The sequence below is a fragment of the Chelonia mydas genome, chromosome 1 (assembly GCF_015237465.2).
Source record: "Chelonia mydas isolate rCheMyd1 chromosome 1, rCheMyd1.pri.v2, whole genome shotgun sequence".
NCBI classification, from domain to species: domain Eukaryota; kingdom Metazoa; phylum Chordata; order Testudines; family Cheloniidae; genus Chelonia; species Chelonia mydas.
This window is the reverse complement of record NC_057849.1, coordinates 176,055,991-176,076,655: the sequence shown is the minus strand read 5'-3', so window position 1 is coordinate 176,076,655 and position 20,665 is coordinate 176,055,991. Positions and strand designations below refer to the sequence as shown.

The following is a 20,665-nucleotide window of genomic DNA, read 5'->3' as shown; positions in this document are numbered from 1 at the left end:
AGCAAGTCCCTCACTTCTTTGAGAAGTTTCTTGAATAGAGTTTTGTTGTCTCATTTAAATGTTCCCATTAACAGTAACATGACAGTCAAACTATTGGGCCTATACTCTGTATTTGTATTATTGCATATGTTTTAATATCTCTGTCCCCACATTTACAATTTTGTATTTTTTATGCTTACCAAAGACTTTGCACAACACAACAGAGAAAATGCCGGAATATTGAAAATATCCATCCTATTGTAGAAATACAGAAAGCAGCAGCCCTCATTTATCCTCAAACTAAGCATTAACAGTCTCTTCTCCTCTAACTTCCACCAGTTCACAGTGGTATAACTCTGCTACATCTGAATTTACCCCTAAGTATTAATATATACTGACCTTTTTTAACATACTTTCACCAGTAGTAGTCCTTAATTAAAGTGTAGTATATTTTTTAAAGTCACCAAGAACATACAGGTTTCTGTCTGAACTGTATATTAAGAGGAGAAAACCCAGAAATCCCACAGTTCATTAAAGATGCATCAGGCTTTATTATTATTCAACAAAATCGGTGAAGAGGCCATCCTCCACACTGTGACAGAAGCTAGACTCTTATAAAACAAGCCAAAGAATTAGTTCCTTCTCCAAAGAGTGACATGAAACCCTAGCCATGGTAGCTGTAAAAACAGTTAAAGGTCTTCTTTGTGCTCATTAGCACCACTGTGCTAGCTTTCTGTGTTGGCAGCTTTTGGTTTTGCCGATGTAGTCCCAAAGAAAGTTGTTACCAGCCTATATTCTCCAGTTCACAGGCTCTCAAAAAGGACACATTAAAACAGTTAGAATCCCCTGGGCAAATGAGGAGATTAAGTAGCCTTCTCCTTCAACAGTAGCCCCAAGCAGACAAAGCTTGGTATTGTGTATTCAGTACACTATCTCTTTCTAGGACTGAAATTTACTATTGTCCTCCCAGCTTCTAGTTTACAAAGTGTTTGGGGGGCTTTGAGTAACGGTTCACTGGCACCACCATTGACAGCCATCTGAGTGTGGGAACTTTTTTAAAAAAAGGACATGATGCCCCCAAAATGATTGGCCTATTATATCAGTCCTTAAGCAGACGCCAGTGGCAATATTTTAGTGTGGGGGGTTACGTCTGAGTTTTCCTGGAGTCTCGACTTTCAAAGGAATACAAATTCAGACAGGGAAAGCAAACATGTATTACTTGTTTCCTAGCATATCAGTCATTTTAGTTTTTTAACCATTGCACAATACCACTGAAGAGAACATCATACAAAGAACACCACTCACCTTTGAGCTTCAGACGCTTTAAAGGGGTTTTTTAAACCGATTTTTGTGCTAGGCTGTGTTGAAGGATGTAGGTTGTCCAGAGATTTCACATGTACTTCCCTTCATTTATGCGATAGATTTGAAGCTGATTGTTGCAATCCTCCATTTAAGAATTTGTAGTATTGTTCTGTGAATGAGCACCAATTTCCCTCCTCTAAAACAAGAGATTATCAGTCTGTGATGAAAAAAAAGCAGTATATCAACTGTAAATGTGTAGGTGTGTGTGGCTCTCCCACACTGTCTTCTCTCAGGGAAGCCACACCCCTTTGCTACACCTGCTTTTGAAACAACAAGCTAAGTACATGGGGAAATTAGCAGTCTCCGGCTCCCCCAAACCGTAGGCAGGGTAGGGCCATGAATAGTTCAGGGGCTCAGGCCCTCCACCAGGGCGGGGCACCCACACAGTCGAAGGCTTTAACCCTTAGGCAGAGTAGCTGTGAGTGGTTCAGGGCACCCAGGCCCTCAGCCAGGGTGGGGGCCCCAGCAAGCAGTCTAGGGTGCCGGCAGGGGGTTGAGCGCCCAACACACTCTATGGGGCTTAGGCAAGGGGTGAGCACCCATTATAGTCTACGGCCTCCTAGCCTAAGGAGGGGGAGTACTGCCACCCCAGGACTGGGGTGGTAGGGAGGACGTGGGCCCACCCCCCTCCATTGCGTCCCAGCCCAGGGCCCTAACAGCAGCAGAGTGGTCTGCCACTGGGTCAGTGGAGAATCCACCCGCAAGATGCTGACCATGTCTACAGCGGCCCCACAGACGGACCGTAGTCTGGTTCCCCTGGGTTGCTTCTTATACTCCCCCTCGGATGTACCTGCATCCAAGGGTCGTCCTCTGTTTCCCTGGGGTACAGTGAAAGCCGTAGTTCCAGCAACTCTTCAGTGTCGGGTGTCTCAGGCAGTCCTGGTACCTGAGCAGGCTCCTTGGGACAGCCGAAGTCTTCTGTGGGTTCCAGCTCCAGCAGCAGGCTGGAAGCGTCTGCCTCCCTCGGCGGCTCTTCCTCAATTCAGCTGCAGGGCCCGCCTCTTATACTTCCTGTTCCGCTTCTGGCGTGGCGGCCTAGGCCTTTCGGGTTCCACCCACCAGGGGATGTCTGGCTCTCCCTCGCTGTCAGTCTCTGAGGGAGGCCACGCCACTTTGCTATACACCTCCCCGCTCCCAAACCCAGCTCCCAGTCTCCCGGTCCACTTCCCCCAGCCACGACAACGCATCTGTGTTGGCGTGCTCCTTGCTGGCTTGATGTTGTATGGGAAAGGCGAATGGCTGCAAGGCTAGATACCATTGTCATTGAAGGTGCCCAAGCTGGCTGCACGTGAAGCAGGGGCTGATGTTGGTGGATGCTGCTTGGGTCCCGGGTACCGATGAGGGTTGTGGAGGGCCTGGCAGTAAGGGTTTCCTTCCCCTGCCATGGCTCAGGGTGGGGGTGGGATTTCCGCGGGGTATCAGGGCAGGGCAGGCCTGAGGGCTAGGGCTGGGACTGCCTCTGCGTGGTAGGCTAGAATTAGCGGTGGCTCGCAGGAAAGCAGGCAGGGCTGGCCGAGTGGGGGCCTGAGCCGTTGTGGCAGCCCTTTGTGGCACTGGGCTCTCTGCAGCCAGGAAGTCTTCCATCAGGCGTACTGTTGCACTCATGGTGGTGACGTTATCCATGTCCTCCCCAAAGGGGGATGGATACATAGGAACTGCCCTGTAATGCTCTGTTCAGCTTCCTCTGTGGCGGAGCATCACTCCAGTTGCAGCCACTGCCAGCATGTGTCTCTCAGTTCCTGGGCCGTGATTTGGGTTCAAGCCCCCGATGGGGAGGTTTTTCCCCAAAACAGACATCAGAAGGTTTTGGGGGTAATGTCCAATGTGTCTAGGATTGCTGCCTTTACAGCCCGATAATCACGTGCCTCCTCATTAGAGAGGGCGCAATACACGGCGTGGGGTGCCCCTGTTAGATAAGGGACCAGCACAGTGGCCCACTGAGTCAGGTCCCAGCCTGCAGCCGAGGCGACACACTCAAACATAATTAAGAACGCTTCTGGATCGTCCTCAGATCCTACTTTCATGACGTGGAGTAGCATCGAAGGGGTTACTGTCACTACTGGGCCTTCAGTGGTGGGACTGGAGAGGCTGGGCAGTAAAGTGGCCAGTTACTGAGCATATTGCCCCTGTTGCTACTGCTGCTGGGCCCCCAGCTCCCGTATGAGCTGCTGCTGCTTGGCTCTCAGGATTTGTAGCAGTTGCTGCTGCTGCTGGAGCTGGGCAGCTTGCTCTTGTTTTTGACTCTCGGCCTACCATTTCACCAGCTTGTTGAGATCCATGGCTGCCTCTGCTAGTGGTGGGTCGACAATGAATGCAGTCCCCCTTTCTGTCAGAGGGTGGGCCTTTCCCATGTTCTCCACATGTAAACGTGTAAGTGGGTGTGGCTCTCCCTCACTGTCATCTTTGAGGGAGGCCACACGCCTTTGCTACACCCGCTCCTGAAACCTCAGGCTAAGTAAATGGGGAAATTAGCAGTCTCTGATCGCAACCTGTAGGACAATATTAGCATGAAAACAAATAGTACAAATTGGCCAGGAACAAATTCACTCTGGAAAATGGAAAAGGTTCCCAACCATCACAGAGGTGAGGTTCTTCAAGTGTTTGCTCATGTCTATTCCATGCTAGGCATGTACAGTTGCCGGAGATTTTTTCCCTTAGTGGTATTCATTGGGGTTGTCTCTACTGCCTTCTGGAGTCGCGCACATAGGGGGCATCTCTGGCGCAGCACCCTCTCAATTTTCCTTTTTACCGTCCGTGATGGTTGCTGGAACGATCCTTCTTGCTGTGGCAAGGCTTCTTCCCCAGTTGTTTGGACTCTTCTCTGTTCATAGTTATTATAGTTAGTGTACATAGTTCATATACGTAGTGTTAGTGTACACAGTAGTGTGAATAGTTAGCCCGTCGTCTAAAGGACTCTTCACCCCAGGGGCTAGGCATGCCCTGATTCCCAGGTTTCAAGCCATGTGCCTCTTGCAGTAAACCTATGCCAGTGAGTGACCTGCAAGCCAGCTGCTTAAAGTGTCTGGGGGAAACCCAAGTAAAGGACAACTGCCAGATCTGCAGAGACTTCAGACCTCGCACTAAAAAGTCAGGAGCATTTGGCTGAAGGGCATCCTCATGGAGGCCACCCTCAGACCTGTATCAGAGCCGAGCCATTCTAAATCGACACCAAGCACTTTGACACCCGTGCAAAGCGCTCCCCTGGCACCATGCTCTTCCTGGCACCTTCTCCATCTCCAGTGCTGAGGAAGAAGCACAGGAAGCCGTGCACTGAGAGAGGGCACTCATTGGCGCAGAGGAAGGGTAACTGGGGAGAGGCCATTACAGTGAGACCTGTGTTGGGCCACTCTTCCTCCCTGAGCCAGAGATGGCACCGTTGACTCTGCCTAAGATGTTGAGTCCAGTGCGGAACCTTCTGCCGAGCCCTGGAAGCTGCCGCGGTGCCAGCGGTCTGACAGTCCTTTCAATCCCAGAGGCTTTCCAAGCGGCGAAGGACATCTTCTATCTCCTGTTCCTGACTACTTCAAGGGGGCACCCCCCAGCCAAGGCAACTGGAAGCAGAAGGGAACAGGGAGAGTTGGGCTCCTTCCCAGCACTGGCACCCCTGGCTCCCTCTAGGTGTAAGCCTACCATGATCCTGGCATTGTGGTCATTGACTCATCACCAGACCCTGGAACCCCAGCACTGCATGGAGGCAGAAGTGGGTACAGTTCCACCATGGTCCCCAAGAGACTCCTCTTCAGAGTCTGAAGGAGAATCTTTTGCTCCACCCAGGGCACATCACCGGTACCCAGCCTATGCACCACCAGACTCCAGTACCAACTGCGCCCCCCCATCCAACCTTCCTACTAAAGGTTGTGCCACAATTCCACAACAACGAGGCCATCTTTCTACTGTCTTCTTCCCAAAGCCTCACAAAACCTCTGAGTAATGTTGACTTCATAGACCCTCGCCTTTTATATTAAGAGAACTAAAACCTTCTGCAAGTCTGTGCAGCTCTTTTTAGCAAGAGTGGAAAGGATGAGAAGGCTACCCATATCAACCCAAAGAATCTCGTTCTGGATAACCACTTGTATCTGAGCTTGCTATGAGCAGATAAACCTTCCGCCTCTGGCCATTGTGACCTCTCATTCCAGAAGAGCCCAGGCTTTGGCAGCAGCGTTCCTCACCCACATACCAATCCAGGACAGATACAGAGCCACAACCTGGTCATCAGTTCATACCTTCATGTCCCACTATGCCATCACTCAACAGGCCCGTGATGATGGCAGTTTTGGGAGAGCACTGCTGCAGTCAGCACATCCATGGATTCCGAGCCCACCTCTAGGTGTACTGCTTGTGAGTCACCTAGCATGGAATGGACATGAGCAAGCACTCGAAGAAATAAAAACAGTTACTAACCTTTCATAGCTGTTGTTCTTTGAGATGTGTTGCTCATGTCCATTCCATGATCCATTCTCCTACCTCTCTGTCAAGAGTTACTGGCAAGAAGGAACTGAGGGCTGGCAGCACTCCTTATACCGGTGCAAATGTGTGCAATTCCAGAGGTTGCTAGAGTCAGCCCAAGGGATACCACTAAGGGAAAAATCTCCAGCAACAGTGCACACACATCTAGCATGGAATGGACAGGAGCAACACATCTCAAAGAACAACAGTTACAAAAGTTTAGTGACTGTTTTTTTCTGGAACAGCCTCCCAACAGGAGTTGTGGGGGCAAACAACTTAATTAGTTTTGAGACAAGAGCTGGACAAATGTATGAGTAAGATTGCATGATGGGTTTGTTTGTATTGGTGAGGGGCAGGGATTGAGAGCCCTGGGGGTTCCTTCTAGTTTTTGTTTTATGTTCCCTATGCTCAGTCAGGATTCTTCCTTCCTCTCCAGTGTATTCTGGCTTTTTTGTGATTTTTTTTGTCTCTTTGGTCTGAAGCATCAGACATGACCACAACTGGAGATAGGACACTGGACAGGGGTAGGCCAGTGCTCTGAGGTCTCACCAACTATTCTCTCTCTCTTATGCTTAGCTGGTTGGTTCTAGCTCTCATGCTCTGTGTTTAACTGATTCCCATATGTAGGGTCAGGGAGGATTTTTCCCCCGGGCCATATTGGCAATGACTTATGGAGGAGGTTCACTTTCCTTTGCAGCATAGTGTTCAGGTCACTTGCTAGGATTATCTGGGTATATCTCACTTAATTGGGTCCCTCCTATTGCAGGGGCCTCAGGCATTGGTGCACCTTGGTCCCTCCTATGCTCTGCCTATGGACCACATTGGTTTAGCCTTCTGTGGCCTGTAATATTTTGGCTTAATTTTGGTTGTTGGGTTTAGTATGTGGGTGCTGAGTGGGAGGTCACACTAGATGATATGGTAGTCCTTTGTGGCCTTAAATTCTCTTACTCCCATTGACTTTAGTGGGCTCTGTTGGGATCAGAATCCAGAGATGGCCTAGAATGTGAGGTGAGTAGATCTGAGGGAGAGATCCTCGAAGTAGCCAAGCTTGGGAAGAATGCTTCAGATGGACTTAGTGTTTCATTCTGAGTGCCTTTTGTGCACCAAGCCAAACTCCAGAAAAACTGTGTGGATTGTGTTTGGAGCTGCATGGGGAAAGCAGGCACATTAGTCCTTACATGTAAAATAAGTTTCTGTGAACTACTGTGATCTCCACAGTCATTCAGCTAGGTTCATATGTAGGGTGAGGGAAGAGAGATTTGTGAGATCCTAGTACTTTAGGAATAATTTTGTACATTACATTCTAGACATGGATTGCTTTTGGAGATACTGAAGCTGATGGTTGCTGACGAAGGATTTGTCTAGTGTTTAGAGCTGGGTGTCTTGTAGGTCTGAATTCCAGGTGTGCCCCAGACTTCCTGTGTGACCCTGAGAAGTTACTTCACCTCTCCCAACCTGTTTTTCCATAAGATAATAACAGCAGGGCTGTTGTGAAGCTTAAAATAATTTTTGTAAAGTGCTTAGCATGGCCTGAAACCATGTTATCCTGGGAAACAACGAGAAATTGAAGCTCCATCAAAGCAGATGGGCTGCATTGCCCTCTTATGGCCTCCCTCACATTAGGCATCACTGCTTCTAAAGGAGCCATGCTGCCAAAAGAGTGTATGGAGTAGGTATTAATACTGCTGGTGGTTCTGCTGACACTATTCCCGCTAGGAACATGAAGTGTAAAGTCACTATTCCTTGCCTTCCTCCAGTTTGCCACAGATTCCCAAATTCCCAGATGCTGTGGTATTTGGAGGAAAAATAGTACATTACTACTGAGAATATGTAATACACAAGCAGAGCATGAACTGGCTGTATGCTTTGGGGGAGGACTAACTCAAAGTAGTCATTTTAAGGCAGGTGGTGGTATTGTGGACACAAGTAAAACCACCAAATGAATGCTTACTCTAGTATGTTTTGAATGACTTAAGACTTTCCAGGCATCCAACCATTATGTTCCCTGTCTTTACAAATTTTTAGATTGTAAAACCTGCATATACTCTTGCCTATTGCTCAGTTTTAAGCAAACTATGATTTCTAAATAAGTGTTTACTCTCCAGAGGGTTATTTATCTATAAATATGTTAGGAAAAAATGTCTTGGTCCTGTCTGTTGACATCCCCTCTTCTTTTATACATGTTCCTTTGAGGGAATATTCATTTATAGGCTCATGAATAAAAGCTTAAAACTAGCATTAGTTAAGGGGAAAAAATGTCACCTCTGATCTTGAAACTAATTGCTTTGTATGAGCCCTGCTTAATTTGCATAAATTTCCTCAGCATGATGTCGTCTTTCACTTTAAAGAAAATACAAAATCCTTTCAATATTGAAAGGAGTTTAAAAATAAGATTTCAACCAATTATAGGAGAGATACAGTGAAAATTAGAGATTTTCTGCAATGCACAGTGAGGGCTGGTGTTCAGAAACATTGTACCTGGTATTACACCTTGATTAATTGAGCATGGTCTCTATCTTATCCCATTCACCTTGGCAAAAGTGTATTCTGTGGGACCTCGCCTACCCTAAGCAATAAGTAGAGAAAATAATCTGAGTGGACAGTCTGCATTATAGTCTGCTCTTCTTACCGTTATCTCGTCCATATAAGTCTCTCTCATTACGGCTGCATTCACTACACTGACCCTACAGCTGAGGAAGTAACTTCCACCAAGACTGCAACAACATAAGACATTTATACTAGATTTACTTTGCCTTGTACATATAGCATTGCCCACCATCCAATGGAAAATGCCAAAACTTCTCATTTGCATATGAATCAATCTATGGCCTTGCAGTAATACTTAGCAATTCCATAGCACTTTTCATCTTAAAATTACTATAGCTGTATTAACTCGCTAATATCTGACTGCATATATGTGGGATAGGGAACAAAATATACAACTTTCACTTCAAAAAATCTCCCACAGGGCTTTACTACTTGAGTTGAAAAGAGATCAGCATTTGCTACCAGTAGTAATAAGATACGTATGTGTGCTCTTTCTAGAGCAATCCACTATAAGATGATATAGTTAAACCATCTTAAGTGCTGATTGTATCCCACAGAGAGTGGGGATAGTCAATTACACATGCCAGTTCCCTTTACTGTCTAGTGAAGATGCTCTTCTAGCTAGCTAAGAAAAGGCCTTTGTTTTTGGCAATGAGCTCTGTTCCCAATGCTACATATTTGTAATTAGATGAGGACCATGGTGTCAATATGACTGCTACAATGGAAACATTACACTTGTTTTCCTGAAGGCTCATAAGCAACTGAGTATTACTCTGCAGTTATCCTAGATTTCACTGGTCCAAAGGGCAAATATTGTCTCTTTTACACCTAGTTCCTTGCATTTTAAGCATTACACTCTGTCGTCGCATAGCCATGAATGAGAACCTCATTTGTTTTGCCTCATATGTAGGCAGAAACAAGGTATTGAAGAATGTGTATTTTAAAAAAAAGACACTTATGGAAAATATTTATACACAAAAATGTTGGTGGGTACGAAAATTACAATATATTGTTGTATATAATGGTGTTACGAGAGCTCTGATTAGAGCATATGACTGAAAGGTAGGAACTCTTTAGCTGTAACCCCAGTTCTGAAACTGACTCCCTCTTTGGCTACTAAGATTAAATAGTTTACTTTGTCTTGGTAAACCATTTAATATCTGCTACAATCTCCCTTTCTGTAAAATGCATCACTGGAATTTTGTGAAGGTGGATTAGTGAATAGTTGAAAAGCATTATGTAAGTTCAAAGTATTACTATTACAATTTTGAAATACAAACATCGTGATTTAAACATTAGTCTACCAAAATGAGAGAAAAATTTCATTGGTTTAAATCTGACTTCGTGTTTCTGTCCAGATATCATATCTTCTGTCAAATGCGTTACAGACATTAGAATTTACCTTGGATGCAATGAAGAAATAATGATCTTCCAGGTGTTTCCTTGCCCTGGATAGGACGTTTTGCTGGCTCTGTAAAACAGCTAGGCCAAAAAGGGTTAATATGTCACATATCTGGGATTTCATTATACATTAGCTGGAATGAAAGCTTCAAGTGAAAAGGTGACGTTCACTGGCAGCCACTCAGCAGATGGATACATCTGCATATGCAAACATGTATTCTGTGAATGTTCTGATCTCACTGAAAATATTGGCACTGAGAACATTATATGGATTTAAGACAATTCTTGCAAGTTATCACTCCTATTCAAAGTTGTTTCACAATTTGGAAGAAGGATAATCTTGCTCACACAAATTTCATGTCATCTGACCAATACAATGAAATTTCAGAAAGACAACCAGCATCTCTCAGCATGAAGAAACTCGTGTGTGTGTGTGTGTGTGTATATATATATATATATTTTCATTTTGCATTCTTTTCAAATTAAAGACTAAAGGGTACAGACTTTTTTTTACTGTTTTGAAGACTATGTATGAGCAAACAACAGAAAAGGCAGTTAATTATCCATACAACAAGTGAGAAATGGTTTCTTCAATAATTCTAGCTTTTTACACTGTATGTATGTCAGTGAGGTAACAATCATGCAGCTATACCTTGGTGGGGAGGTTTATTTGTTTGCTTTTTGTTTTTTTAGTTTTTGTTTTTCTATTGCATGATACCTACTATATGCCATAAATTCAACCAAAATTGATATCATGTAACCTAACTCACATCCTGGAGCTGAAAAGCATCTGTGTGAGATGGTGTCACTATGCTGGGACACATGCATGATGGTGTGATAAGCATACTACAAGTCATTTGTTAAGCCAGTGCTTACCCCCAAGGAATTTATAGTCTAAATGACAAAGATGCACCTGGTGACCAAGAGTTTCTGGTAATTTACAACAAATGAGTTTTCTTTGCATCCACTCTTCGCCCCCTATCTTTCAGTCTCCCTTTTATAATGAGGTGGAGGATTGGCTGATGTGGAATTTGTGAGTCTTTAAGAGCAATTTCATTGAGGGGAAGAGTGACGGATTGGAACTGGGATTTTTTTTTTACAAGATGGGCAGCATAGAAGGAAGTATAATGACAGTAATGAGAGGAGATAATGTTGGTACTTCTCTTGTTAAAGGCCCAGCCTTTGTGAGGTAGTGAACACACAACTCCCATTAAAATAAATGAGGGCAGACTTGCTCAGCACCTCCCATAATAGGGCCTTAACTATTGAGTTCAGGAAGAATATTGTTGGCTGCTAAGAGCTGTAATGCATTTTTCAGTCGCATCCCCAATGGTGCAGATTTCTGATGAGCTGTAGCTAACATTTCTGTCATAAAACTGGAATGAGAACTCAGGCCAAGCTGTTGCTAAAGATTCACTGCAGACACTTCCCAGTTCTTAAAAACCCTCATGAGCTTCTATTGAGAGGACGAATTATTTAGCTTGATGGCATCCAGTCTTGATGTGAAGTCTTGTTTCAGCTCCCTGATGTTACTAGGTTTCTCAGTGTTAGTCCAATGCTACTAAGATTTTCTCACTTGTTATAGCTAGTCTAATGCTCTTCACTTCTCATTAGTGCATCCTTGTCACATTTCACCAGCCTCTCCATACGCCTGTCCCTCCGGTACTTGTGGCACCTTAGAGACTAACAAATTTAAGGTGCCACAAGTCCTCCTTTTCTTTTTGCGGATACAGACTTACACGGCTGCTACTCTGAAACCTGTCCCTCCAGCATATTCCATCCTAGTTGTCTGCTGCAGTGTCCCTTTGCCTGAGTAATTTCTTTTCCTGGGAGGAATTGTGCTTCATGTGGTGCTATTTCTGTTTTATCTTTTTTCCAGATGGCATACCTTGAAATGTCAACTGGGGCACAATTTGTTTTCTCCGAGATCTCCTTGCCAGTAGTATTTGTTGGGGGAGGGGAGGGGGAGCACTGTCTGCATGGGAGATGCCTACTGTCGTTTTTATACTGAATTAAAATAGAGTGATGGATTTGCTCTTTCCTGGAAATACTTTTTAAATTACCCATGCTTACTATACAATTTGTTAGAATATTCTCATTTACTCTGATTGACTGGCATTCTATCTTCAGGCAGAAATTAAAGTTTGCAAACCAGAGGAGTCAGTATTGAGACTTACCAGAACTGCAGTTGAGCATACTGGTTTTCTATTTCTCCTGAATTTCCCTAGGTTTAATTAAGGGAAGATTGGGTTCATGAAGGGGAAAGAAAATGTTTACAGCTAAATGTTAGTATTTCCTAATTGCCGTTTGACCCAACAACTTTTGATCTTCTGTGCCCCTGTACTAATGCTGAAATCCCCTCGGATAATGGAACACGTTTTAACATGACATCATAGATCCCAATCCTGCAATTTCTGCCAACTGGACCTATGAAGAGTTATATTGAAAGCAGGTAGGTTAAGCACAGGCGCAAGAGCCCACCTGTGCCAAATCACTTCAGAATGGGGGCTTAGTTTCTACAGTTTAATGCAAAATACATAGATTCCATTATATTTAGTTGCTGTGGCACTGCAGGTGGTGGTATGCTGAGAAATGATGAAAGTTGTCCAGGTGCACTATAGCTATTATTTTTGTTATAGTTTCCAAACTGTTTCAGAAACTCATTAACATACCTTCAAACACAATTATAAATAGTTTATCTGAACAGCACATCACTTAACATTCCATTTAGAATGATCAAAGACACACAATATATGTCTTAACATAAAAGAACAGAACTCTTAAATCATTTTAAATATAGCATCTGTTTTCTTATGAGATTAAATCTAACTTTTGTGTGATATCCATATCGTGTGTGTCTAATAATTACAGAAAGTAATGAAATATGTTGAAATTGTTTCAAAGAAGAAATAGAAAGATTGTAAAAAATATAACTGAAAATATACACAACAGATAACAGAAACCCCATCCTCATCAAAGAAGGCATGCAATCTGGGCAGAATTTCTGCATAGCTCTGAATGCAAAGAGATAAGGCCTGCTAACACATCAGCCTGTGCATCACATCCCCAAGGGTATGGCATGGATTAGGGGCAGTGGTTAAAATAGATGAAGACAAGAGGAGGAGTTTTCAATGTTATTAATCATGTTTATTATGGTAGTGCCTAGGGACCATCCAAGATCAGTGCTCCATTGTGCTAGGCATTGTACAAATATATCAGACAGTCCCACACCAGCCAGAGAAAAAGGGAACTCTCCCTCTGCTTTTAGCAGAGGAGAGGCTTGTACTTCTCCCTTCTCATCACTTTAACTCCTGCTTTCAAGTATGTATAAATAACTAGTTGGTTAATGTGTATGTGCACAACTGAGGAAGAATCCAGTGCTTGATTTTGAAGAAGCATGTTTAAAACAATGATAAACTGTTTTTTCCCCCCCAAAAAAGGGTTAAAATGGAGAGGTATACTTCCAAACAAGAACACCAGGTCTATTAAGATCACCCCTATTCACTGGGCCTATGGCATTATTCCTTGACTCGTCTAGATCAAAAGTTACAGTGGAAATTTTTATTGAAAGAATGACTAACACTGTCATGTTCTCTGTATTCTTTAATACATGTATGGAAAAAAAGGTGGTGTGATTGAGACTGTGCATTACTTAAGAAGGAATGAGCTGTAAAATTCTACCAGATAGAAACCAACTATCCAGAATGCAAGAACTGGTGTAAGGCGAAATTAACGGTTTAACTTCATTCCAAATTTCTAATGAGTGAGGATGTCCAGAAGCTGGTCACACCTGTAGCATCTAGAAGATACTCCATGAACTTGCATTCCCTTTGGGTTGATAAATGCCCCAGCGGCTTCCCAGTATTGAATAACTGATATATGCATCCCGTTTTTAGATAACAACTTGGTTCATAGCAAGGCAATCAGCATGCAGAAGAGATAAAGAAAGTTTTTAAATGTTTGTGAGAAATTAAAAACACATTAATTATTATGTTGAACCTCTTTCCAAGACAGAAATCTGATATCTATGAAAATTAATACGAAATCAAGTGTAGTGAGCTAGCAACCATTCAGAATATGAAGTGAAAAAGACCAGAAATTGTCTAAGGGATACAGAAGCTAATGGGTTTCCCAAGGTACTATTGTATGCTCATTCACGACTTTTCTTGTCTTGTTAAATGACTTTTCTTTATATGACTTTTCAAATACATTTAATGCACAGGGAAAGAGGCCTACGTAAGGCAAGAGGAAATTTTACCACTTATCTCAAACTCAGAAACTCCACTGGACTGAAAGCCACAAGCAGGTTTTGGTGAAACTGATGGATAATTTATCTACCACTATCCATAATGGTGTATTCCCAGTTGGCCAGCTATTTCTTTTGCTCATTTACACTTTGACCGAAGGGCGAGGGGCAATATTTTATCAGTGTCAAGGAAATTCATTGTCAGCAGAACTGGTCAAACATTTTGATGGCAGAATTCTGCCATCCGAAGATCAAGATGTTTCATGGGACTATGTCCATTATAATTAAAGTTTTATATGGTAAAAAAGATGAAATTTTCATTTCAGTAGTGTCATTTGACTTTTATATCATATTTAATATAATATAAAAGCTACAAAGAAATTAACTGAAAAGCCACTATCAAAATGAAATATGTCAATGGTCCTGAATCTAATTTTTAGGGACTTTTCATGTAACAATTTTTAAAAAATTGGCTTTTTGTTCCCAGTCAAGCAATTTTATGTTTAAATATCACAATTTTCCACAGAACATAAATTTCAGTTCTTGAACAAATCTATTTGTGAGTAATAGGCTTTGATTCCAAACCCTTCACCCCCCGCCAAGCAGAAAAGAACTATTATTCACATTCAGAAAAGCTTTAATTCCTGACTTTGAAATGGGCTATTACTCAACAGTTCAGAGACTACTTGCAATATGCTGCATGCTACACCATTCTACAGTGACAGCAACCCACTTATATAAATCATGCATGCAGCAAAAACGAAAGCCACAGGATATCAGTGATAAAGAACTTCTCGCATGCGACTTCTAAATATATGTTACAGTGCATCCAAAAATATTGAGGGGATACTTTCTAGATGAATCTAAGATTTTTGTTCCTTGGTTTAATGATGAATTAAACCATCATCTAGTGGTGATTCAAACCAGTTAGAATCATCTCAACTTCACATTTAATTTTCTGTCTGCAAATTCATTGTAGAAAAAATAATTGTGGAAGCATTTTATAGCACTTAAATGCCCAACTACCTGATTGTGACTGTCTGATTAGGCTATCAGCTGGATCTGCAGTTATTTTTGCCCCATTATTTCTGAGCACAGAAATGGAGAGGAGCCACTTCTGAACATCAGCACCTAAATTATTTTTTCCTACTTTTAATTAAGGTTTTGGAAAATAAAGCTGTAGGGCTTGTTAACCCTAGAAACGAAGGTTGGGCAAACTCGTTTTGCCTAACTTCTAACCTACTCAAGGCCCCTTTGTATTTTACAAATTTAGCTGTGGCAGGAGATCTGGTTACAACAGTTGTTCCTCAGCACAAATCCAATCTGCACTGTGGACAACATTTGCCATCTTTTTCACTGTAGCTCAGAGTCATTCTGAAGTTTCACACATATCTGCATTCATGTAGTCACTTTTTTTAAATTAGAAATATTTTTTGTTTGTTTTTCATTTTCTTCATTCTCCTCCATTTTACATCCTAGTTTTTCTACTGGATTTCTTCCTCCCTACTGCTTTTGTCACAGTGTCCAGTAAGCAGAATGTGAACTCAGTTTTATTTGACTTCGAGTTGAACTTTCAAACACAATCTTTGGTCCTTTCTACTGAATAAATTCAACCTGATATCATTAAAGCTCAGCTCCATTTTGCAGAATGAAAAAAAGAGTCATTGGAAAAAGTCAGATGTAAAAGGGGTAGAGTGCAGAGGAATCTGGGATTAAGGTGAGGAAGGGGAAAGAAAAAATTAAATGAAAAATAAAACATTGTATATTTACCATTTCTGCCAATCTGGATGCTGGTGGTGATATGTTCCATTCTAATTCTAGAACAGAGCACTGAATTCCATATAGTAAGAAAAACATGGATTTGTTTTAATAATGATAAATGGATTCATCCTGGGAATAAAATATATGTGTTGATATTTCAGTGAAAGAAAGGATTAGGGATTCTAATTAGTTTTTTATACCCAAATTATAGTTTAAGAGGTTTGAAAACCCTCAAAATCCTTGAGGTGGTCTCATCACTACTGGTAATGTAGAATATGGTTTTGTGATTTATAGCTCCTTATCTACTTGACCGTGAACTCAGTATAGCAAAAGACCATATATACTGAAAGAAATTCTGCTTTCTTCTTTCATGCATCACACAGAACAGAAGAGTGATAAATATATTGTATGTAACATTCTAACATCAAAATTGTATATTGAAAAAAAAAAATTGTGCATGCACCCATTTATTTAGATGTCAAGCTCGGAGAAGGCCCAGTTTTGGTTTATGGAGGTAATGAAAACATTGTGAGAGGAAGTTCATAGTAATAACTCCCTATGATCCTTGTAGTAGCTTCAGTTTTTGGTGAATTTGTACAAATATTGTTAATAATAGAGCTAGCTGGGAATTTGCTCCCAGTGTTTTGACAGAAAATATGGTTTCCACAAAGTCAACGTTTTCCTTGTGAAAATGCCAGTTTTGCCAAAATGACTTGATTTTTCCTAACAGAAATGTCTTAGGTCACTTCGCCCCAAATCTAAATGTTTTATATGGGGTGAATCTGACACAAATCTGTGATCACCCCTCTAGCTGAGCTGCTTTAGGGCATCCTGGGAGATAATATCCTGCTGGGGAGCCTGGCCAATATGGGAGAATGGATGCATGAGGCACCCAAACTACAACTCTCATGGGGCACCGTGGGAGGTCAATGGACACAGATTAATGTCAAACATTCTAAAACCAAACTTTTTGACATTCCCAATTTGAAATTTTTTGTTTCTTGTGAAGTTTTGATATTTTGACTTTTTATCCCAAATCATTCCAAAAAACAAAGTTGAAATATCAGAATTTCCTGCAGGATGGAAATTCCATTTTTGATCAACTCTACCTGACATTGAAGTCAAATTAGTTTCCGTTTCCATAGATCTACCAATCTCCTCTGCTTGAGGTGTAAGCTTCCTGTACTATTCAGGTCATCTGAGCTCCACTGAAAGGTGAATGCCTGTAGCGGATATCCTGTATCACTTAGATGTGCTGCAGGAGCATAGCTTCAGAAACACACTCTCCTGTGTAGCTCTCATTCTGTTGCGCACCACTGCTTTCCCTTGTCTCACTTTCCAGGAAAGTAGCTTGTTGAGGCAGCTGTTGTCTCATTCTGTGGATTACTTTGGTCCCACTGGAAGCCAGTTTCTTAGTAGATGGATGTTGCCTCCCAATTCAATGGTTGTGGAGATGGGTGGGGGGGGGGGGGTCAGAGAGGGCCCAGGTCTGTGGGGTCGTTGGCCTCCCTATGGGGTTGGGATGATTCTGTCCTGTGTGAGGCTGCTCCCGATCCTGCATCCCCTTGCATTCAGGTCCTGCTGCAAGTAGAAGCAATATGCGTGACCCCACTCTGGGCTCTTGGCCTGGCAGGTCACCTTGGACCTGGCATGATGACGACAGTGACAGCAACAGTAAAATCTGGGCCCTGCCAGCATGGGCGAGTTGCTCCCTGCACTATCGATGGTAGGTGCCAAACCTGAGCGTCACTGTGACCCCATGCACCAGCTTGAAACACCATTCATTCAAATTTGGCCCAGCCCTCCCTCTGTCATGACCGAGGTGTAGCTGAGCCAAACCTGAGTGGTGCTGTGAGCTGGTACATGGTGTCACAACAGCACTCATTGAAATCTGATCTGGAATCACACCTGCCTGACAGAGGGGTGGCTTGGCTGAATTTGAGCGAGTCACATTGTGTGCCGTGTCAGAGCATTGTTCAGGTTTGACCTGGCCTGATTTGTGTGGGTGCAGTTGCACCCACAGACCACAGCTAAAGCTGCCCTGGTTTCTTACCTCATTCCTCTTATACTTGCATGTCCCCCCTCCTTTGCTTCAACAGCTGCAACTGCTTGCATCCTGGCTCTAGTAATATGGGCCATATTCTGCAGTCCCTGATTTCAATGGGAGCTGTGCTTGAGTAAAGACTGCAAGATATGGCCTAGCAAGAGGCTGGGTGGCAGTAGAAATCACTGTAAAGAAGGAAGCAGAGGTGTACCATGTGACCAACAAGAGCTTTGTGGACTACTAGTGGCCTATGGACCACACCTTACATATGTCAGGTTTAGAAACCTATGGCTTCTCAAGAAAAGTAATGATCTTGGAAAACTTTCCACCAGGGCATACACTAATATTCTGTATAAGGAAAGCCAATTACAACAGAACAAGCTCCCATCTTGGCTCTGTGTCCCCACTTGCAGAAACAGATGTGTACGTTATATAGATTAACAAAGGTGACACTAAATATGTTGACTGCACATGGTTACTCCTCAAAAGTAGAACTGTGATTGAGACCTGATGCTCATTTACCACTGAGATTTTACCCATAAAATCTGATTGTAATCTCAGAATATTACACTCAAGCCTTTCATGGATTTTACTTGCTTTAAATTTTATGCATTGGCCCAGTAATCTGCTATGCTATTAGCAAAGCCATTCTATTTGATTGTGCAGAAAACAAAAGCTCTCCCTGGTGAGAGCAGCTTTTATTTTTTAATACCTCTTTACTTCCCATGCTTTCTAGCTTATCAGGATAGTGTATGATATACTATGCCGACTTTTCTCTTAGGTTTGGGATTTTTGGGGGGAAAAACAACACTGATTTTTAGGGCACGACCCTTCTTTCATTGAAATGAATAGGACTTTTTCCACTGATTTCAATAGGAACAGCATGGTAACCTTAACCAAAAACACTAGTATTTTTAACGGATGCTAGTTTTACGTATGAAGTGTAGTTTCATTTTAGAGAAGCCACAATTGTTCCTAAGCATCACTGAGTGAGGTGAACCACGTCAACACATCCACTGCTGTTTTTATTCATTCTTTTTCTAAATCATATATTAAAATATTCCTTCCCTCCCCACACTGAAAATTAGCAATTTGAGAGAAACTATTTCTATTGCTCTAAAATAGGGGGAGATGAAAAATGAGCTATACCCTATGAATATTACTTTGATTTAACTTATGAATTCATAAGCTACTGACAGAGGAGTTCCTTCTTTGATAGTTTGGCAGTAGATTGGTAAGTATACACATTTCTATGCATAAAGTTTATCAACACAGCTTGAGAGCATAAATCAAACATAACGATATAGAAATATAAACAACTGTTAATGTACTACATTACAAGAAAAGGTTTCTCTTTAGACCTTAGTCTTTAGAATGTTTTAGCTCAAAGAATATAGAATCTTAGCAGAACCAAACATTACCTGATGTCACTTCATAATTCAAATAGTCCAACTGGACACCCTGTTTGGGTTACTCTTAGCAATGATGGAGATTTTACCCTGAAATGACCTCTTTGGCTTTGCAGTGAATTGTTTTAATAAACAGAGGCTAGTTTGACCCAAAGAAAAAAGGAGAGAGAAAATATTCATTTAGATCTGCAAATCATTTCTGTAAATGAGAACAGTAAATTGTAAATGCCCGAGGCTTCAAATCTTTCAGGAGTTGAAGTTCTCCATGAAATTGGGTTGTTAGTGTCTTACCATTATTTTAATGTGATTTATTCTTTGTAGCCCATTAAGGTGCATACCAGAAAAACTTTAATGATGTTTTTCATGGAAACATTTGATATGTTGCATTTGTTTCACTTCATCAGCAGCCTTGCTGAGCAGTGTGTAATTGTATTCAATATTTTGTTGCAGATATTTCATTAAAGGATTTGTTTTCCAATCTTACTTGTAATCAACTGAAGATATTACTATGTTGAAAGATATGAAAATGCTCATAACTTTTCAAAGCAAGAACATAAGCTTAGTCTATTTTTGTAGTAGTTCAAATACAGTAAATTAAAGATGTGCTGAAGTATAAACTACTTCCCATCTCAGGGACTATTCTATCCAAAATGCAAGTGTTTTTGTATCTGATCTCACATTTATCTATAGAACAAATATATGCCTTTTACAAGATATAAGTTGATTGCACAGATACAGCTTCAAAGAAATTATATATATAAAAAACGTTTGAAAGTATTGATTATAAATTAATTGCTCTTTGAGTCATTAATGTAATGAGACAGATGTGATATACCACTACAAGAAAATAAAATAATAATTTTTCTACAAACATTAGCTTAAAAAGTTGATATCTGATTTCAAATCTGGGATCCAAGTAAAACATTGTACTAAACTTGTCTATAGGGGTTTTGTGTATGTATATCTATAGCTATGTTGATAGCTAGCTATATTTGCCTGGTTGTTACATAGGTAGATATACCTAGTGTAAAACCTACTTCATAGTACTTCCAAGATGTGATAGCCTGATCATTATTGTTATGAAAGTCTGCCTTCAGGACTTCATGGAGTTAAACTGATGCTCTTTTATCTCCACATGATATTTATACCACTGATGTTTTGAGACTGTGAACGTTTTGAAGAATGAGTGAACATAACTTAAAGGGCTTTTTTCATTTTTAATTCTAGCATTATTAATACAAGCCACAGACTGAAATTAATTTGTAATTGTTATTGTTTACCTATCTCTTAATACAGCTTCAAACAGTTGTGCCTTTTAAGTAAACCTTTTGATCTGCTGCTCCTTTATTACATGTTAAACTGTGAGAATCAATGAAGATTGCTATAGTATGTCTTAAGAAAAAGAAAAATATCAAGCTTGTCTTCTTAATGAAAAATGATGTCCGTCTTTACCTCTTGAACAGTTTAAGT

At 41.6% G+C, this 20,665-nt stretch overlaps 1 protein-coding gene and 1 long non-coding RNA gene across 4 annotated transcripts in view; one reads left to right on the top strand and one right to left on the bottom strand.

Annotated features, from left to right (window-relative positions):
- ROBO1 (roundabout guidance receptor 1) overlaps nucleotides 1–20,665 on the top strand; it is a 1,017,416-nt gene that overhangs the window by 542,823 nt on the left and 453,928 nt on the right. The window lies entirely within an intron of this gene.
- On the bottom strand, nucleotides 4,334–19,277 carry LOC122464110. The gene is made up of 3 exons (XR_006287997.1): nucleotides 19,208–19,277; nucleotides 9,737–9,805; nucleotides 4,334–4,892 (listed from the first exon to the last, which is right to left on the bottom strand). It is a non-coding gene; the product is annotated as an uncharacterized LOC122464110 (long non-coding RNA).